Raw genomic sequence first — 18,879 nt, 5'->3', positions numbered from 1 at the left:
GGCTATAGTAGAAGACACTCACCCAAGGTGCCACGCAGTGGGACTGAACCCAGAACCATGTGATTGGTAAACAAGCTACTTACCACACAGCTACTCCTGTGCCTTTATATAATTTTCTCCTATTTTCTGCATAAAAATGCTATAAATGATTTGATGCCTTCCAACCACCTGTCCATATGTTATTACACCTACAACAGCTCAACAGCTCCATTGTCTGTTGCCATCATTTATTTCTACTCATTTCTGTATCCTTTCACACATTATTAAGTTTTAGGCATCCAATCTGGTTCAAGCACTTACTGAACATTGCTTTTATATTATACATCTTTTTGACATCATTTTTACTTATCTTTATATATAAAAATGTAGTTGTGTGTGTGTCTGTCTACACCGATTTAGATTCCTAACTACTCCCACATTTTGCGGTGCAGTTTAACCAAAACCGGGTATCTTATAGTCGTGATTCATATCGAGCCCTTCTGGGTATTAGCGCGCGTCTACGATGAGTCTACGATTTTAAAAAAATTTACCATAATTTTTCCGTATTTTTAATGCATTTTCGCTCGGTTTATATACGGGAAGTAACTCTCTAAAAATGCTTATATAGTTATTTCCCTTACAAACCCAAACAACGCCGGGTGATACTGCTAGTTATATTATAAAATATGTGCATGTGTGTGTGTGTGTATATATGTGTGCATGAGTACGTGTGTGTGTATATATATATATATATATATATACATACACATACAGGTGTGACTGTGTGGTAAGAAGCTTGCTTCTCAACCACATGGTTGCAGGTTCAGTCACACTGCATGGTACCTTGGACAAAGGTATTTCTATAAAATTTCACTGAAAAAAACTCCGTTTTCCTAAAAGTTACGAGGGAAAAGCTGGGATCTTGTAAATTTTCCGAAGTCCCCTCCCCACCTTCCCATTGCTTTGGACACATTTTTTCTTTTTCTTTTTTGTTCATATTCGTTTCCTACACATTGTTTTACACCCATTCCAGTATTTATTTATTTATTCATTTTTGATTTTCATTTCCGGGTCCGGGTCAAGATGTAAACATTAACCCTTTTTTTATATATAGAATAGAAAAAAAACCTCTAACCTGTGATATACACGCAGAGTCCATTATGTCTGGGGAGAAAGACGGAATGGTCACAGTTGGGACGTCTTTGATCATATCTGTTCAGTCAGATCCAACTTGGGACTAGACAACAAGTGACAAAGGGAACGAGATGAGGCAACGAGAGAGCCTTTACCTGGTCGCTCAAGTTGCTAGAAAGAGCAACCAAATCTTCCTGACAAAAAGAAAAATGAAATTTCTGTCTTCAAAATAATAATAATAACAATGATAATGATAATGATAATGATTAATGATAATGATAATGATAATGAAAATAATAATGATAATATAATAATAAATAATAATAATAATAATAATAATAATAATAATAATTATTATAATAATAATAATAATAATAATAATAATAATAATAATAATAATAATAGTAATAATAATAATAATAATAATGATGCAAGTTTATATTATTTTATAATGTTTGCTTAGGAATTAATTACTTCTAGAAAAGAATAAGACAAAATGGTCATGGCTGGAATGCCTTTTCTCTCAGATCCATTACAATCAGAGCTATCCCGTGGCTAAAACAACAATTCTTCACTGAATGATGAAGCAGCCAAAGTTAAAGAAAAGTTGAAAGAACAAAAGATAGAAAGTATCCATATTCCAAATATTAGAATTCCCTTGATTAGCATAATTTATTCAGATTTTCGTATGAAATAAATAGAAAATGTTATGGGAACTCGGTACATATTATGGCTAAATCTTTTTTAACTAAACAGTTTAAACTTCGGATACTGATTGAATGTGTCAGAGGTTTTTCTATTCTGTACATAAACCAAAAAAAGTTTGGCTACTTTTTCTAGCAGGTCATGCAACCATATAGAGGCTCCATCGTTGATCTGTCTCAGTAATAATTTTATTGTTATTTAGCCTCAAATCAACCCTGAAACAGCAAACCTATGTTGCTATAAAAATATCTCTGGTTATTAAAGAAGGGTTTTGTTTGGGTTTTCTCAATGGACCCGTAAGTTGTTATTCGTAAACAGCTGCAGTAGTTTTCTTCAGCTGAATACTCGTCATTGATTGGTTAAAATTACCCAACACGTATTTCTTTATTACCCACAAGGGGCTAAACACAGAGGGGACAAACAAAGACAGACATAGGTATTAAGTCGATTACACGACCCCAGTGCGTAACTGGTGCTTAATTCATCCGAAAGGATGAAAGGCAAAGTCGACCTCGGCGGAATTTGAACTCACAACGTAACGGCAGACGAAATACCGCAAAGCATTTTGCCCGGCGTGCTGACGCTTCTGCCAGCTCGTCACCTTAAAATTACCCAATACGACAACTTTAACACGAAATAGCTTCTAAAATACAAAATTTTGTCAAAGATGTTAAGAGTAAACCCTGTTCTATGTGATACATTCTACCGGTATCCAAAGTTTCAAAGTGTTTAGCTAAAAAAAATAATTAAAAAATCTTGTCAGATTGAAAAGATCCAATATATTTTTTTCTATAATTATTGAAATTTACGTGTTAACCGGCGCTTTAGATATTTTTTAATCGTTATAACAGGATTAAATCTCTCTTGAACACATTTCCCGCTAATACAGGCAAGGGGGACAACTCTAATAGGATTTATTTTTTTCAACTGAAAAAAATCGTCAAAGCGCTGAGAAAATATGATTAACTGAAAAGCATACGTGATTGTAGTTATGAAGTGGAAGCAACCGTTTTGATAACTTCTGACAAGGGACGCGACTCCTGTAGATAAACTTTCTTTTTTTGTAACATTTATTTGAAAATGTTACGCACATTATATATATAATATATAATATAATATATATATATATCGTGCTGTTATATATATATATATAAAAGTAAGGTTGTGTGTCTGTCTACTCCGATTTAGATTCCTAACTACTCCCACATTTTGCGGTGCAGTTTAACCAAAACCGGGTATCTTATAGTCGTGATTCATATCGAGCGCTTCTGGGTATTAGCGCACGTCTACGATGAGTCTACGATTTTAAAAATAATTTACCATCATTTTTTTCCATTTTAATGCATATTTTTTTAATATAAGGGAAGTAACTCTCTAAAAATGTCTACGATGAGTCAACGATTTAAAAAAAAATTTACCATCATTTTTTTCCCATTATTTTGCTATTTTTTGGCTATAACTCTCTAAAAATGCTTATATAGTTATTTCCCTTACAAACCCGAGCAACGCCGGGCGATACTGCTAGTTATATATATAATATATATATAACAAAAATTAAAATTTTGGACATAGAGTTAACAAAGGTTTCGTATCCACAAAGCCAAAGCCTTGTGGACAATCGTCAGACTCTATATAAATATATTTTTTGTCTTTGTATAAGAGTTTGACGAGCTGTCCACAGGGTTTCGGCTATGTGGATATGAAACCTTTAGTAACTTTATGTCCAAAATTTTAATTTTTCTTATAATAATTACCACTCGATTCTTTAGTGTATGCTTCTTTTCTGATATATAATTCATTTCATATATATATATATATATATATATTGATATACCTCCATGCAGACATATATGTATGTATGTCGTTATTCAGTTTATTTCAAGATTTCTTGCAAATAGAGAAGCAGTGTCTTCATTCAAATTTCAACAACATCAACAGGGTATTTCTGCATGTATATATGTATATGACTGGAATCAGTATATATGCAGATTTGTATCTCTTTTACTCTTTTACTTGTTTCAGTCATTTGACTGCAGCCATGCTGGAGCACCGCCTTTAGTCGAGCAAATCGACCCTGGGACTTATTCTTTGTAAGCCCAGTACTTATTCTATTGGTCTCTTTTTGCCGAACTGCTAAGTGACGGGAACGCAAACACACCAACATCGGTTGTCAAGCAATGCTTAGGGGGACAAACACAGACACACAAACACACACATACATACATATACATATATACGACAGGCTTCTTTCAGTTTCCGTCTACCAAATCCACTCACAAGGCATTGGTCGGCCCGAGGCTATAGCAGAAGACTCTTGCCCAAGATGCCACGCAGTGGGACTGAACCCAGAACCATGTGGTTGGTTAGCAAGCTACTTACCACACAGCCACTCCTGTATATATATATATATATATATATATATAGTCTGTCTGTCTATCTATCTATCTTTGTATACATACACACACATATATATATATATATATATGAGGATAGGTAAAAAATTGTGTGCACACTTATTTCTATAATTTATTAAACCAAATGCAGCGCTTGAACAGTTCCATCATTTTTCTGACACAGTCTCTCCTTGCTTTTTGATGCACTTCCACCAGCAGTCCATGAGCTTGCTTATTCCATCAGATGCTTTCGTCTGGTCATGGAGTCATTTATGCACTGTTTCCTGCACGTCTAGCAAAGCAATGACCTTATAAAGGATGTTTAACCCTTTAGTGTTCGCATTATTCTGCCAAAATTAATCCTTTTTCATCCGTATTGTTCTGAACTAATATGTATGTATGTATCTCTCTCTCTCTCTCAGTCTTTCTATATCTCTGTCTGTCTGTTTATCATCTACTTTTGTATACATACATATATATATATATATATATATATATATATACATATCTTTTACTTGTTTCAGTCATTTGACTGCGGCCATGCTGGAGCACCGCCTTTAGTCAAGCACACAGCTACTTACTAGAAGATGATAACACTTTCATCTTGTAGCAATGAGATTTTGATGAGGTAGCTGTTAATTTTTAAAACGATATTGTAGAGTTGGTGTGAGAGACCAGATCTGGCCAGTTTGAACATAAAACAGGCAGAATACCTTTGGCCGGATATAGCCAGTTTAAATGCTAAAGGGTTAAGTCATCCAAAGAGGTGACATTTAGAGGAGGCGAAATCTGGACCATCTGTAGAGTGTCCCAGCAACTTGAATCCTAATTTTTCAATTGTTTCAATGTTGTTGGCATCTGTATGTGGGCATGTATTGTTGTGCAACAATAGCACTTGCTTTGATGATAGATCTTGGCATTTGGTGCAAATTTATGGTTTCGGAAGAAATGGGTTCAGAGGACTCATATCAGATGATTTCAAACAATGGCAATTCTTCAAATGAGATTCATTTTAGTAAATGTTACCAATATTGGAAATGTAATAAAAATGTTATCCAGTTTCTGTATTTTCAGATAAATATTCCAACATGTTTTGAAGTCAACTTTACAAGAAAGTTTCATCAAAATAGTTAATTTCACAAATAATATTTGTTTGGTTGTACAATTTCTTTTTCTTGCTTTGGGCAAAGAAAAGTCCTTGTCATGTTTTTATTTCCAGGAAAATAAAACTAAAATACATTACTTCAGGAAACAAACTGCCGGCATCAGTTGTTAGTTGTCGGAGCACTGCATCCTTCAAAACTTCCATGCTTCCTGAGATTCGCCAACACTACACTTGATTTTCTCCCCTCCATACACACACAAGCATGTATCTGACTCATACGTTGTTCGCTTTCCAGACATTTCTACATTACTGCATGTACTTTATATGCACTTTCTGACAAGTTGTGGTGCACCTGAGCACTGTATACAATAATTTCATTATTACTATTTATTATTTCAAAGTCAGTATATTTCAACAGGATTATGTTAACAAAATGGTTAAAGTAATCTAAATTAAAACTTTCCATAGGAATTTCAAGTTAATTTATGTTCTAAATACCAACTTAATAACGACCAGGTTATTTTACTAAATTCTACCTTATTTTCAAAACTAATTGGCACAAAGGCAGTGTAATTTCAACTGGAATATAGTAACAAATGGGTTAAAGTTATATTAGTAGTGGACACAATACATAATGTCCTTTGTTCATATTACCCTTCTAACATGTTTAACCCTTTTGATACCAACCCAGGTGAAACCGGCTCTGGCTCTGTAGTACAAATGTCTTGCTTTCGTAAGTTCTGAATTAAAATCTTCCACCAAACCTTAGTCACGATTAATGTTCCTGACACTAGCTTAATGATAACTAAGTTGTTTTACTAAATTCTTTGTTATAGTTGAAATAATTGAAAGAAACACAAAGCATCTCAAAAATAAATACGGTAACGAAAGGGTTAATTGGTCAGCTATGAATAAGAACTATTCACTTGTTTCGTTACATTTTCATTGTAGAAGATGATAACACTTTCGTACATATCCCAGAATTCCATATTATCTTTAAAATGTACAGATATGTTTGCATCTGTTTTTGAAAATTACTTTCTGTGAAATTGTATTCAGTGTAGGCATAGGAGTGGCTGTGTGGTAAGTAGCTTGCTTACGAACCACATGGTTCCGGGTTCAGTCCCACTGCGTGGCATCTTGGGCAAGTGTCTTCTACTATAGCCTCGGGCCGACCAAAGCCTTGTGAGTGGATTTGGTAGATGGAAACTGAAATATATATGTATGTGTATGTGTGTATGTTTGTGTGTCTGTGTTTGTCCCCCCAACATCGCTTGACAACCGATGCTGGTGTGTTTATGTCCCCGTAACTTAGCGGTTCGGCAAAAGAGACCGTTAGAATAAGTACTAGGCTTACAAAGAATAAGTTCTGGGATCGATTTGCTCGACTAAAAGGTGGTGCTCCAGCATGGCCACAGTCAAATGACTGAAACAAGTAAAAGAGTAAAAGAGTAAAAGAGTGTCTCTCTCTCTCTATTGTATTCTAATAATTTATTGGAATTTAACGATGTATTAATAATCAAGCTCCTGGATACTTTATGATGTTTATACATCAATTTACTACAGAGAAATACTTGCTCTCCTGTGTTGAGTTCCTCTGAGGACTGGTTGTGTGATCTTTGTATGTTGTTGTCTGCTCAGTCTGAATTTGTGTGTATTTAATAGATATTTATTATGAAAGGAGACGCAATGGCCCAGTAGTTAGGGCAGCGGACTCGCGGTCATAGGATCGCGGTTTCAATTCCCAGACCGGGCGTTGTGAGTGTTTATTGAGCGAAAACACCTAAAGCTCCATGAGGCTCCGGCAGGGGATGGTGGTGATCCCTGCTGTACTCTTTCGCCACAACTTTCTCTCACTCTTACTTCCTGTTTCTGTTGTACCTGTATTTCAAAGGGGCCGGCCTTGTCACTCACTGTGTCACGCTGAATATCCCCGAGAACTACGTTAAGGGTACACGTGTCTGTGGAGTGCTCAGCCACTTACACGTTAATTTCACGAGCAGGCTGTTCCGTTGATCGGATCAACCGGAACCCTCATCGTCGTAACCGACGGAGTGCTTCCCTATTATGAAATATGTATGAATCCTGTTTGGTTAAACCTTTGGTATTCAGATTTCTCTGCCAAATACAATGCATATTTATTCGTTTATTCGTGTCGTTTCAAGTGAATCATGTATTGTATTGTAACATCAAGACTTTGATAATGTGATTGGTTTTCTTTTTTGGAATGACGTTGCAGGGTAGGTGCGACTGGACAGATCTGGTCTGTTTGAACACGAAACAGGTAGAATATTTGGGCTGGAAATGGTCAATTTAAATGCTGAAGAGTTAATATTAAATAAAGGTTGTATTCTGACACTGTGGGTTATATAATAGTTAAACACTTTTTGTTCTTGGTTTTGTAGAGGAAATAAGATAAAAAGAAGCTATTTGTTTATGAGTTTTTGATTTATTTTGCAAGAAAGAGAATTGTCTTTCCAGGAATCACTTTTTATTCTTATATTTTGTTTAGTGAATTACATTTAAGTTTAATGGAATAAAATATATCAAATAATTTTTATCAAATAATTATTATTACCTCTGCCTTAATGAAGGCGGAGGTATTGTTTCAGTTGTGTATGGCCTGGTCAGCCTGTAATGACATGCATAAGATCTGGTCATCAAATCTAAGTAGAGACTTCAAACTTGAAATCTTCAAAGCCACAGTCGAACCAATTCTACTGTATGGCTCAGAAACCTGGACGTTATCAAAGAAGCTTGAGAGGCGGTTGGATGGAACCTACACTCGCCTCCTTATGAGAGCTCAAAATCTCTCGTGGAAGCGCCATCCAACCAAAATGCAAATATATGGGAAACTACCACCTGTGTCATCTCTTGTGAAAGGTAGGAGAGTCCAGTTTGCTGGACATTGTTGTAGAGCTGAAAAAGAAGTAATTTCTCCTCTTCTCCTCTGGAAGCCATCTACTCGCAATACCAGAGGGTGCACACTCTCCTACCCTGATGTAATCTCCAGGGATACAGGCATCCAGCAACAGGACCTCCGTAATGCTATGATGGACTGTGAAGTCTGGCGTAGCATGGTAAATTCCATTGTCTCGACCACAGTCGAACAATGATGATGATGATGTATGTTTGTTTGTTTGTCCGTGGACAAGATATCTCAAGAACCACTGGATGGATTTGGATGAAACTTTCAGGGATGTTTGGCCTCATGACTGGCACAAACTGATTAGATTTTGGGATCGATCCGGTACCAGACAGGGATTCTGGATTATTTTTCCGTTCTTTTTATTTTTTTACTTAATTTTTGAGAGTGGTCAGGTTCATTTTTAGTATTCTCATTTCTGAGAGCAATCGAGTTTATTTAAGATATTCTCATTTTAAAAATCATCTCTGGCTAATCGTTGAGAGGACATTGGTGTTGCCTTGGTGGAGGTTTGCGCTCTCTGTGTGCTATTTCATTATATTTCTATTTGAATATGTGGTTTGCCTCTGATATGTTTCTGATTGAAAGGAGAGAATCACTTCTAAGTTAAACTTAGTTGAGTAACATGCATATTCAATTTTTAATCTTTAATTTTCCATTTTTTTTCTTCTTTTATATATAATAATAATAATGAAATTATTGTATACAGTGCTCAGGTGCACCACAACTTATTTTGTTATAAAATAAATTTCATAATGTTTTTAGTCACTGGTAGCAATTCTTCTTTGAAGTCTTCAGTAAGATATAACTGAGGACATAAATTAAGCTGAATTCAACATTCTACAAAGTTACTTAAACAGAGGGAAGAAGAGAAATAGTTCACAGTGTAATATGTGTGTGTGTGTGTGCAGTGGTGGATGCAGGGGTGTTGTCCTAGTTGCCCAGGCAACCCCTTTCTAGCTGATCCGTTGTAAATATAATAAAATTGTTATTTTATTTCCAGCAGTTCCATACCATTACTGTTTCATACGGTCTGCTACAACAAAGTCAGAATACATAAAAATGGGTCCATTTGTTAGGAATTGTGATTCCCACCTTATATAGTATTTTCTTCAAAACTTTTGGGCAACACACCCTCCAAAAAAAAAAAAAAATTCCTGGATCCCCCTGGTGTGTGCGTTTTGGTGAGAGTACAACGCCCTCTGACGAGAATAAACGGGGCCACTACATATGTTAGTTAGTTAGTTAGTTAGTTAATTTTTTGGCTCAAAAAAGCAAGGCCATGTAGGGGGACATTAAGTTATGTACAGGGTGGTGTTCATGTAAAGAGTTCAGGCCACTTGTGGTCAAGGGAGACTTTGAACCGAGCGGTCGTCGGCATCTTCACCATCTCGTCCAGCAGCTTATTCCACGGATCCGCAACCCGGACGGAGAAAGCCCCTCTCCTTCGATTGAGATGAAATCGTCGCAGATAGAACTTTTCGGAATGACCCCGCACCCGACGCTCTGGAGCAGGAGTGAAGAACAGCTCCTTCGAGAGGTTACACTTTCCGCTTATGATGTTGTGAGCAAGAATGTTTTTCTAGAGAATAATAGTCGTCTGACAATAGTCAGCAGTTCATAGTTTGGTCTTCGATGTTCCAGGGACAGTTTACAGTTTGAGTTAGTGTGCTGGAAATAGTGATTGTTGGTTCATTACATGTTTGTCACTGCGGCTGTTTCTATTTTAATAATAATAATAATAATGAAATTATTGTATACAGTGCTCAGGTGCACCACAACTTGTCAGAAAGTGCATATAAAGTATATGCAGTAATGTAGAAATGTCTGGAAAGCGAACAATGTATGAGTCAGATACATGCTTGTGTGTGTATGGAGGGGAGAAAATCAGGTGTAGTGTTGGCGAATCTCAGAAAGCATGGAAGTTTTGAAGGATGCAGTGCTCTGACAACTAACAACCAATGCCGGCAGTTTGTTCCACGCTTCAGCAACTCTCAGCGAGAAAAAATGTTTCCTGAAGTCATGGGAGCTGTGCTGTTTTCTTACTTTGTAAATAAATATGTCCACGGGTGTTAGATGGGTGGAGTTTGAAAAGGTGCTCAGAGTTATTGTTTTGTATTGTTATAACACTGTAGCGGTGTATTCTTCCTCTCTTGTTGACAATATCAACTGTACTGGAGGCGTAAGGATATGAAAGCATGAACGTAAATTTTCTTTTCATCCTAAATCATTAAACACTTTAACAGAAGAGAAAAGAGAGAGAGAGAGAGAAAAAGAAATTTCTTAGATGTAAGTAAAATATTTGCAGAGCAATCCTATTTCTTTATTACCCACAAGGGGCTAAACATAGAGGGAACAAACAAGGACAGACATAGGTATTAAGTCGATTCCATCGACCCCAGTGCGTAACTGGTACTTGATTTATCGACCCCGAAAGGATGAAAGGCAAAGTCGACCTCGGCGGAATTTGAACTCACAACGTAACGCAGACGAAATACCTATTTCTATTTCTTTATTACCCACAAGGGGCTAAACACAGAGGGGACAAACAAGGACAGACATAGGTATTAAGTCGATTCCATCGACCCCAGTGCGTAACTGGTACTTAATTTATCGACCCCGAAAGGATGAAAGGCAAAGTCGATCTCGGTGGAATTTGAACTCAGAACGTATCAGCAGACGAAATACCTATTTCTATACTACCCACACGGGGCTAAACACAGAGAGGACAAACAAGGACAGACATAGGTATTAAGTCGATTCCATCGACCCCAGTGCGTAACTGGTACTTAATTTATCGACCCCGAAAGGATGAAAGGCAAAGTCGACCTTGGCTGAATTTGAACTCACAACGTAATGCAGACGAAATACCGCTAAGCATTTCGCCCGGCGTGCTAACGTTTCTGCCAGCTCGCCGCCATGCAAAATATCCTGCCATGCAAAATACTTCTTTGTGTATCCTCAGTTAATGTTTTAACCTCAAACAAGTTTTGTATATTTTACCATTTTTGTATATTCTTGCTGGATGGAGACTAAACTATCAGGCTGCTATTTCATACCGTACTCTCTATCAAGACAAGTTAGAATTGAACTGAGGTTCTTTATATTCCTCTCACCACAACCCCTGCCACCAGTTTTCCTTTTCTTTTCCTTTTTTTTGGTTCTTTCACTTCAACTAAGATGGCTTTAATATTCATATAAAGGGTAAAGACCCCCTTCGGTCATGAATGACCATGGAATTGCACCTAGAAAGTTACCCTCCTAGACACAAGTCCAGGCAAGGTTGTTTATGGAAGGCCAGCAGTCGCCCATGCATACCAGCCTCCCCTCTCCACGCCACCAGTGTTATCCAAGGGAAAGACAAAGGTCGATACAGCTTGGCACCTGTGATGTCACAACTCATTTCTACAGTTGAGTGAACTGGAGCAACGTGAAATAAAGTGCCTTGCTCAAGAACACAACATGCAGCCCGGTCCGGGATTCAAGCTCACAACCTCATGATCGTAAGCTCGATGCTCTAACCACTGAGCCATGCGCCTTCGTATACAGCTACTATTTTGATATAACTGAATCTCTTCAGTATAAAGTAAATAAGGTCCGTTAACTACACCCTATCATTTACTCTATGGAAAGTAAAGGAGAAACATTTTTGGCAAAGAGAGAGATGGGAAAGATATATTGTGTGGATGTAAAAATCTTCTGTAAATTGTGGTTAAATAAGGTAATGTCCAGCATACATGTGATGTGGATATTGACCCCTTCAGTCCTACTGACCAATGAATTATGAATGAAACATCAATAGGAGTGGCTGTGTGGTAAGTAGCTTGTTTACTAACCACATAGTTCCGGGTTCAGTCCCACTGCGTGGCATCTTGGGCAAGTGTCTTCTGCTATAGCCTCGGGCTGACCAAAGCCTTGTGAGTGGATTTGGTAGACGGAAACTGAAAGAAGTCTGTCGTATATATGTATATATATATATATATATATATATATGCATGTGTGTGTATATGTTTGTGTGTCTGTGTTTGTCCCCCCAACATCACTTGACAACCGATGCTGGCGTGTTTACGTCCCCGTCACTTAGCGGTTTGGCAAAAAGAGACCGATAGAATAAGTACTGGGCTTACAAAGAATAAGTCCCGGGGTCGATTTGCTCGACTAAAGGCGGTGCTCCAGCATGAGACCGATAGAATAAGTACTGGGCTTACAAAGAATAAGTCCCGGGGTCGATTTGCTCGACTAAAGGCGGTGCTCCAGCATGAGACCGATAGAATAAGTACTGGGCTTACAAAGAATAAGTCCCGGGGTCGATTTGCTCGACTAAGGCTGTGCTCCGCATGAGACCAATAGAATAAGTACTGGGCTTACAAGAATAAGTCCCGGGGTCGATTTGCTCGACTAAAGGCGGTGCTCCAGCATGAGACCGATAGAATAAGTACTGGGCTTACAAAGAATAAGTCCCGGGGTTCGATTTGCTCGACTAAAGGCGGTGCTCCAGCATGAGACCGATAGAATAAGTACTGGGCTTACAAAGAATAAGTCCCGGGGTTCGATTTGCTCGACTAAAGGCGGTGCTCCAGCATGAGACCGATAGAATAAGTACTGGGCTTACAAAGAAAGTCCCGGGGTTCGATTTGCTCGACTAAAGGCGGTGCTCCAGCATGAGACCGATAGAATAAGTACTGGGCTTACAAAGAATAAGTCCCGGGGTTCGATTTGCTCGACTAAAGGCGGTGCTCCAGCATGGCCACAGTCAAATGACTGAAACAAGTACAAAAAAAAAAAAAAACTGAATGCAAGTGTTTTTTTTTAATATATGCAATTATACTTTACATTTTTTGTGCAATAAAACCATAAATTTATTGAAGATGTTAGAAAAGGGTAACAGAGGAAGAAAAAATAAAAATTAAATAAATCTAAGTTATTCATGTACTTAGTAAACAATTTGAGTTTGTATGTGTGTGTGTTTGTATCTGCCTGGGTTCAATCAACTATTTCAATGGTTGCCTCTGATCCATTGCATGCTTCACTGAACTGAAGTCAAGTTAACACCAGTTGGCTATCTTGCCCGGCCCTTCTGTATTTGGTGGCCCCTACCATGTATTTGATGTAATCACTAAATCAATATTCATAACAACATTTGACCCATTTGATTGGATGCTAAGAATCAGACCATTCCACCAATGATTGAACAATTGGGTCAGTTATTGTACAAACATATATATACGTGTGCATGTGTGTGAACATTTATATAATGGGCATGGACACATTGAAACTCCGACGTCTGGCAGCTGACTTGGCAGACACCCATAAAATTATCAACCATCGCACAAACAATAACTCTGAGCACCTTTTCAAACTCCACCCATCTAACACCCGTGGACATATTTACAAAGTAAGAAAACAGCACAGCTCCCATGACTTCAGGAAACATTTTTTCTCGCTGAGAGTTGCTGAAGCATGGAACAAACTGCCGGCATCGGTTGTTAGTTGTCGGAGCACTGCATCCTTCAAAACTTCCATGCTTTCTGAGATTCGCCAACACTACACCTGATTTTCTCCCCTCCATACACACACAAGCATGTATCTGACTCGTACACTGTTCGCTTTCCAGACATTTCTACATTACTGCATGTACTTTATATGCACTCTCTGACAAGTTGTGGTGCCCTGAGCACTGTATACAATAATTTCATTATTATTTTTTTTTTTTATAACACACACACACATTATATTTTTTTATTCTTTTATTGTTTACTTGTTTCAGTCATTGGAATGCAGTCATACAGGAGCACCACCTTTAAAGGTTTAGTTGAAAAAAATCAACTCCAGTATTTATTTTAAAGTTTGATACTGATTTTTATAGGTCTCATGCTTAACTGTTAGATTATGATGACTAAAAACAAACTAACACTGATAAGTGATTCCCTGTTTTCCAGGACTGAAATCATAATGACTCTAAATAAAAACCTGGCTGATGAAATGAGTTTATCCATATCTGTTTATTTTCCTTTCTGCTTATTGCTGTACATGTCTTTCATAATTATTTTGACACACATGTTAAACCTTTCGTTACCATATTTATTTTGAGATGCTCTGTGTTTCTTTCAATTACTTTAAATATAACAAAGAATTTAGTAAAATAACTTTGTTATCATTCAGCTAGTGTTAGGAACATAAATTGTGACTAAGGTTTGGTGGAAGATTTTAATTGAAAACTTATGAAAACAAAATATTTGTACTAAAGAGCCAGAGCCGGTTTCAGCCGGGTTGGTAACAAAAGGGTTAAAAGGAAATATCTTTTTGTGTTCAGTAGCTTTGATATATATTTCAAAATTAATTTGATATTTTCAATTTTACATGCAATTTTACATTTAAAATGAAGAAAAATCAGCAAGTTTTTCAGTATGCTGTTCTGGTTTGAGGCATCCAAGTTAACTTCTTGTAGACTTCTGGATACATAACTCTAATTCGTTGACGGACACATGAGTTAAGAACGTTGAGGTCTCTTAAGTGACTGTGCCTGCAAAGATGTATGCTGTTTTGAATTGCTGGAAAGTTTTGATAAACGGTCTCGTGTTCTAATATGCAGTAGAACTGGCACTCTTCATAGCCTGATGGGAATGGATGGTGAGGTTCACAATCAAGCCCGGTCATAAGGCAAGTCACGCAACGGGCAAAACAATTCAGTCGATTGTCGTAAAACCATTGGCAGGATACCGAAGACACCAAAGCAGCAAATAGCAAACTGATGACAACGTATTGACAGCCCTTCATTGTTTCCTTGTGAGTTGGTTACAGAGAAAAACCTGTGGTAGGAGGAAATAAGAAAGGAGAAATGTTTTGATATACTGACAACAAAAACACCACAGCATTCTCATATTACATATGGTGCTTGAAAGATCGAAATTTTTAATATCCCTTACCTTTATCTTTTACTCGTTACAGTCATTCAACTGTGGCCATGCTGGGGCACTGCCTTGAAAAATTTTTTTTAGTTGAATGAACTTTCCCCTCCCCCCCCATTTTTTAAAGCCTGGTGCTTATTCTACGGCTCTCTATGGCTAAACGAATAAGTTGCTGGGATGTAAACCAACACCGGTTGTCTTGCAGTGACAGGAGTCAAACACAGACATACACACACACACACACACACACACACACACACACACACACACACACTCACTCACACACATACAGAACACACACAAATACACAATCACACACACACACACACACATACAAACACACAAATACACACACACATGGGCTCCTTTTAGTTTCCGTTTACAAAATCTACTCAGAAGGCTTTGGTCAGCCCAAGGCTTTAGTAGAAAACACTTGCCCAAGGTGCCATGCAGTGGGATTGAACTTGAAACCACTTAGTTGGGAAGCAAGCTTCTTACCAAACAGTTATGTGTGCACCTGTCTGTGTGTGTGTGTGTATATATATATATATATATATATAGGTGCAGGAGTGGCTGTGTGGTAAGGAGCTAGTTTACCAACCACATGGTTCCGGGTTCAGTCCCACTGTGTGGCACCTTGGGCAAGTGTCTTCTACTATAGCCTCGGACCGACCAAAGCCTTGTGAGTGGATTTGGTAGACAGAAACTGAAAGAAGCCCGTCGTATATATGTATATATATATATGCGTGTTTGTGTGTCTGTGTTTGTCCCCCTAGCATTGCTTGACAACCGATGCTGGTGTGTTTATGTCCTCGTTACTTAGCGGTTCGGCAAAAGAGACCGATAGAATAAGTACTGGGCTTACAAAAGAATAAGTCCCGGGGTCAAGTTGCTCGATTAAAGGCGGTGCTCCAGCATGGCCGCAGTCAAATGACTGAAACACGTAAAAGAGTATATATATACGACCTCGAATACACAAGTGCAAACAAGGGAGTCAGAGAAAGGCAGAATGCCACCTATATCTGAACACTACTATGGAAGTATTCCTTTAAAAAAACCTTTCTTCTAATTTTTCTAAATTTTTCTAAATTTAATTATTTAATCGTTACAGTTGAAAAGGTCTCAAAATAACCGAAACCGGTACTGAAAGATTCACTATAAAATCATCTTAGCATTTTCTATTTTTGACTTGTTTTTTCATATATATATATATATACATATATATGTGTGTGTGTGTATATATATATGTATGTATATATATATGTATGTATATGTATATATATGTATATGTATATATGTGTATATGTATATGTGTATATATACATACATGTATATGAAATGTAAAATAATAAGGTTGAAAAATTGAATATTAACTTAATTAATATCAATTTAAAACCAGCGGTCTTGCATATTTTAAAAATCTAATTACATAAATCATTAACAACGAAACCGGGTTTGTAATTAATCTATATTTTGTATCTTTTCATTTGTCTTGCTCACTTACGTTCTGGCATTTTGCTAAATTTTCTTGAGAACAATCTTTTCTTAGTGGTTAGACCATAGCAGGTCTTCTTCTAGCATAATGGATGCATATATGTATGTATATATATATATATATATATATATATATATATATATATATATAACATATACACATATACATATATACATATACATATATATATACATATACATGTATATCTTTCTGTCGAAGAGCGTAAGCTCGAAACGTAAAAGACTTTTTCTATTCTATTCCCGAGCGTGCTATACTAATACATTTGTTTGTTTGTACTCCACCTGCCTTCGTCTTTTGTTTATTTTCGTAAACCTTCCCGTTATATATACATATACATATGTACATTGTCTATTTAATTAAAAAATTCTATATGTAGCTGAAGATTGCTCTACATTTTAAAACTGATGTAATACTTACATTGTGTGATAAAATGAAGTAGCATGAAACGATTGTACTACACTACCTTGGATATCCTTGTTGCTTATTTTAATTATAATCACCCCATTTGATTTATATGGATAATACCATACCAAATTCTGGTGCCTTTAACTTAAGCACCATATTCATCTGAATCTAAATTTTGCATATATATATGTATATATTTGCTTCCCAACAACATGGTTCTGGGTTCAGTCCCACTGTATGGTACTTTGGGCAAGTGTTTTTTTCCTATAACCTTGGCCAACCAAAGACTTATAAGTATTTGGTAGATGGAAACTGAAAGAACCCTGTCACATATATATATATATATATATATATATATATATATATATATATATATATATACATATAATATATATACATGCGCATATATATATGTATACATATATGTGTATGTATGTGTGTATATATATGTGTGTATGTATGTACATATGCATGTATGTATTTGTTTATATGCACCCTTGCATATCATTTTCGACAGGTATTACATCAGTTGTTCATATAGAATTCATCTTGTGAAAAAATTTACCAGAAAATTAAATTTGTTTAGTGTTTCATTTTTCATTGTCAAAGGATAAGATCTTCCTGGCGTCCATATCCTGAGATATCGGAATGAATACTGGAGTAATCAAGCAAACAAGCCGAATAAAAGAGAAAAAACAGAGAGACTTAATTTTTGGGTTGATGGCCATGTTGGAAATGTTGGAACAAAGTAAATAATAACAAACAAAAATATATTGGTAAAGATGAAATAAATGACAAGATGATTTCTGTCTTTGAGTGGTTCAATTCTTACCATTTATTGTCAAAAGTTCTTTCATTTATTTTGGTTTTACAAATCAGAAATAGAAAGCAAAACATTCACATACATATATACATACACACGTATACAAACTATATACGTATATATGTGGTGGTTTTTGGTAAGCAGCTTCGATTATATATATATATATATATTGAAAGAAAAACATGCAAGCTTCTGAAACTGATATTATAAAAGATTTGCTTAATTTCTGTCAATATATTTTCCCTTCTTTTACAGCAAGACTAAATCATCTTTCACCATGACGAACATGATTGAAACCGGTAGCATATTTTGATGAAAATATATTTTCTCTTATATATATGCACACACACACACACACACACACACACACACATACAGACAATCACACAAATGTCAATTATTTTTTGCAGTCCACATTAAAGAATGTTTGGTAAGAAAATGGTCGAACTGTTTCGTAGAAATTGGTTCGGCATTTGTGAAAGTCGCTGACATTACGACACGTTGCCAGGCCATAGACAACGATGTTAGGATTTCCTTCAGGCAGGCGATACATTCTAGTCCTACAATGTTCGCAGCAGGCCCTTGTACCGTTTCTGATTGGTGAATCCGCTGGACATCTCTTTCCAAGGATCAGGCACATGAGACACTTACTGACGCAGTTAACACGTGAATCGTGGAAGCATTGCCTCTGCGCCTGCACCTGCAGGCACAGAATGGTAAGCAGAATGGTAAACAGAATGGTAAGCAGCTGTTTCATTGTCAAAAAGTGCAACTGCAATGACAGAAAAAAAAAAAATATATATATAAGATAGTGGATAGTAATGTTGTTGTTTGTTTTTTTAGCCCCAAGTCAACCGCCTTTTTGCTGACCTGTGAGCAGAAACATTCCAGCTGTGACCAATCCATCTATTCAGACATTCAGATAGTTCATATCAGCCATCTGCTTACTCTTTTACACGTCTGCTTGTTTCAGACATTAGCCTGT

General features: G+C 36.7%; 1 long non-coding RNA gene across 1 annotated transcript in view; it reads right to left on the bottom strand.

Moving 5' to 3' along the window:
* Nucleotides 1–14,225: 14,225 nt before the first annotated feature.
* LOC115223972 overlaps nt 14,226–18,879 on the bottom strand; it is a 20,510-nt gene continuing 15,856 nt past the window's right edge. The window contains exon 2 of the long non-coding RNA XR_005003670.1: nt 14,226–15,051. This is a non-coding gene — a long non-coding RNA (uncharacterized LOC115223972). The remainder of the gene's footprint in view (nt 15,052–18,879) is intronic.

Source organism: Octopus sinensis, linkage group LG24 (genome assembly GCF_006345805.1).
Source record: "Octopus sinensis linkage group LG24, ASM634580v1, whole genome shotgun sequence".
NCBI classification, from domain to species: Eukaryota; Metazoa; Mollusca; class Cephalopoda; order Octopoda; family Octopodidae; genus Octopus; species Octopus sinensis.
The sequence above is the reverse complement of the archived record's forward strand: the minus strand, read 5'-3'. Positions and strand labels throughout refer to the sequence as shown.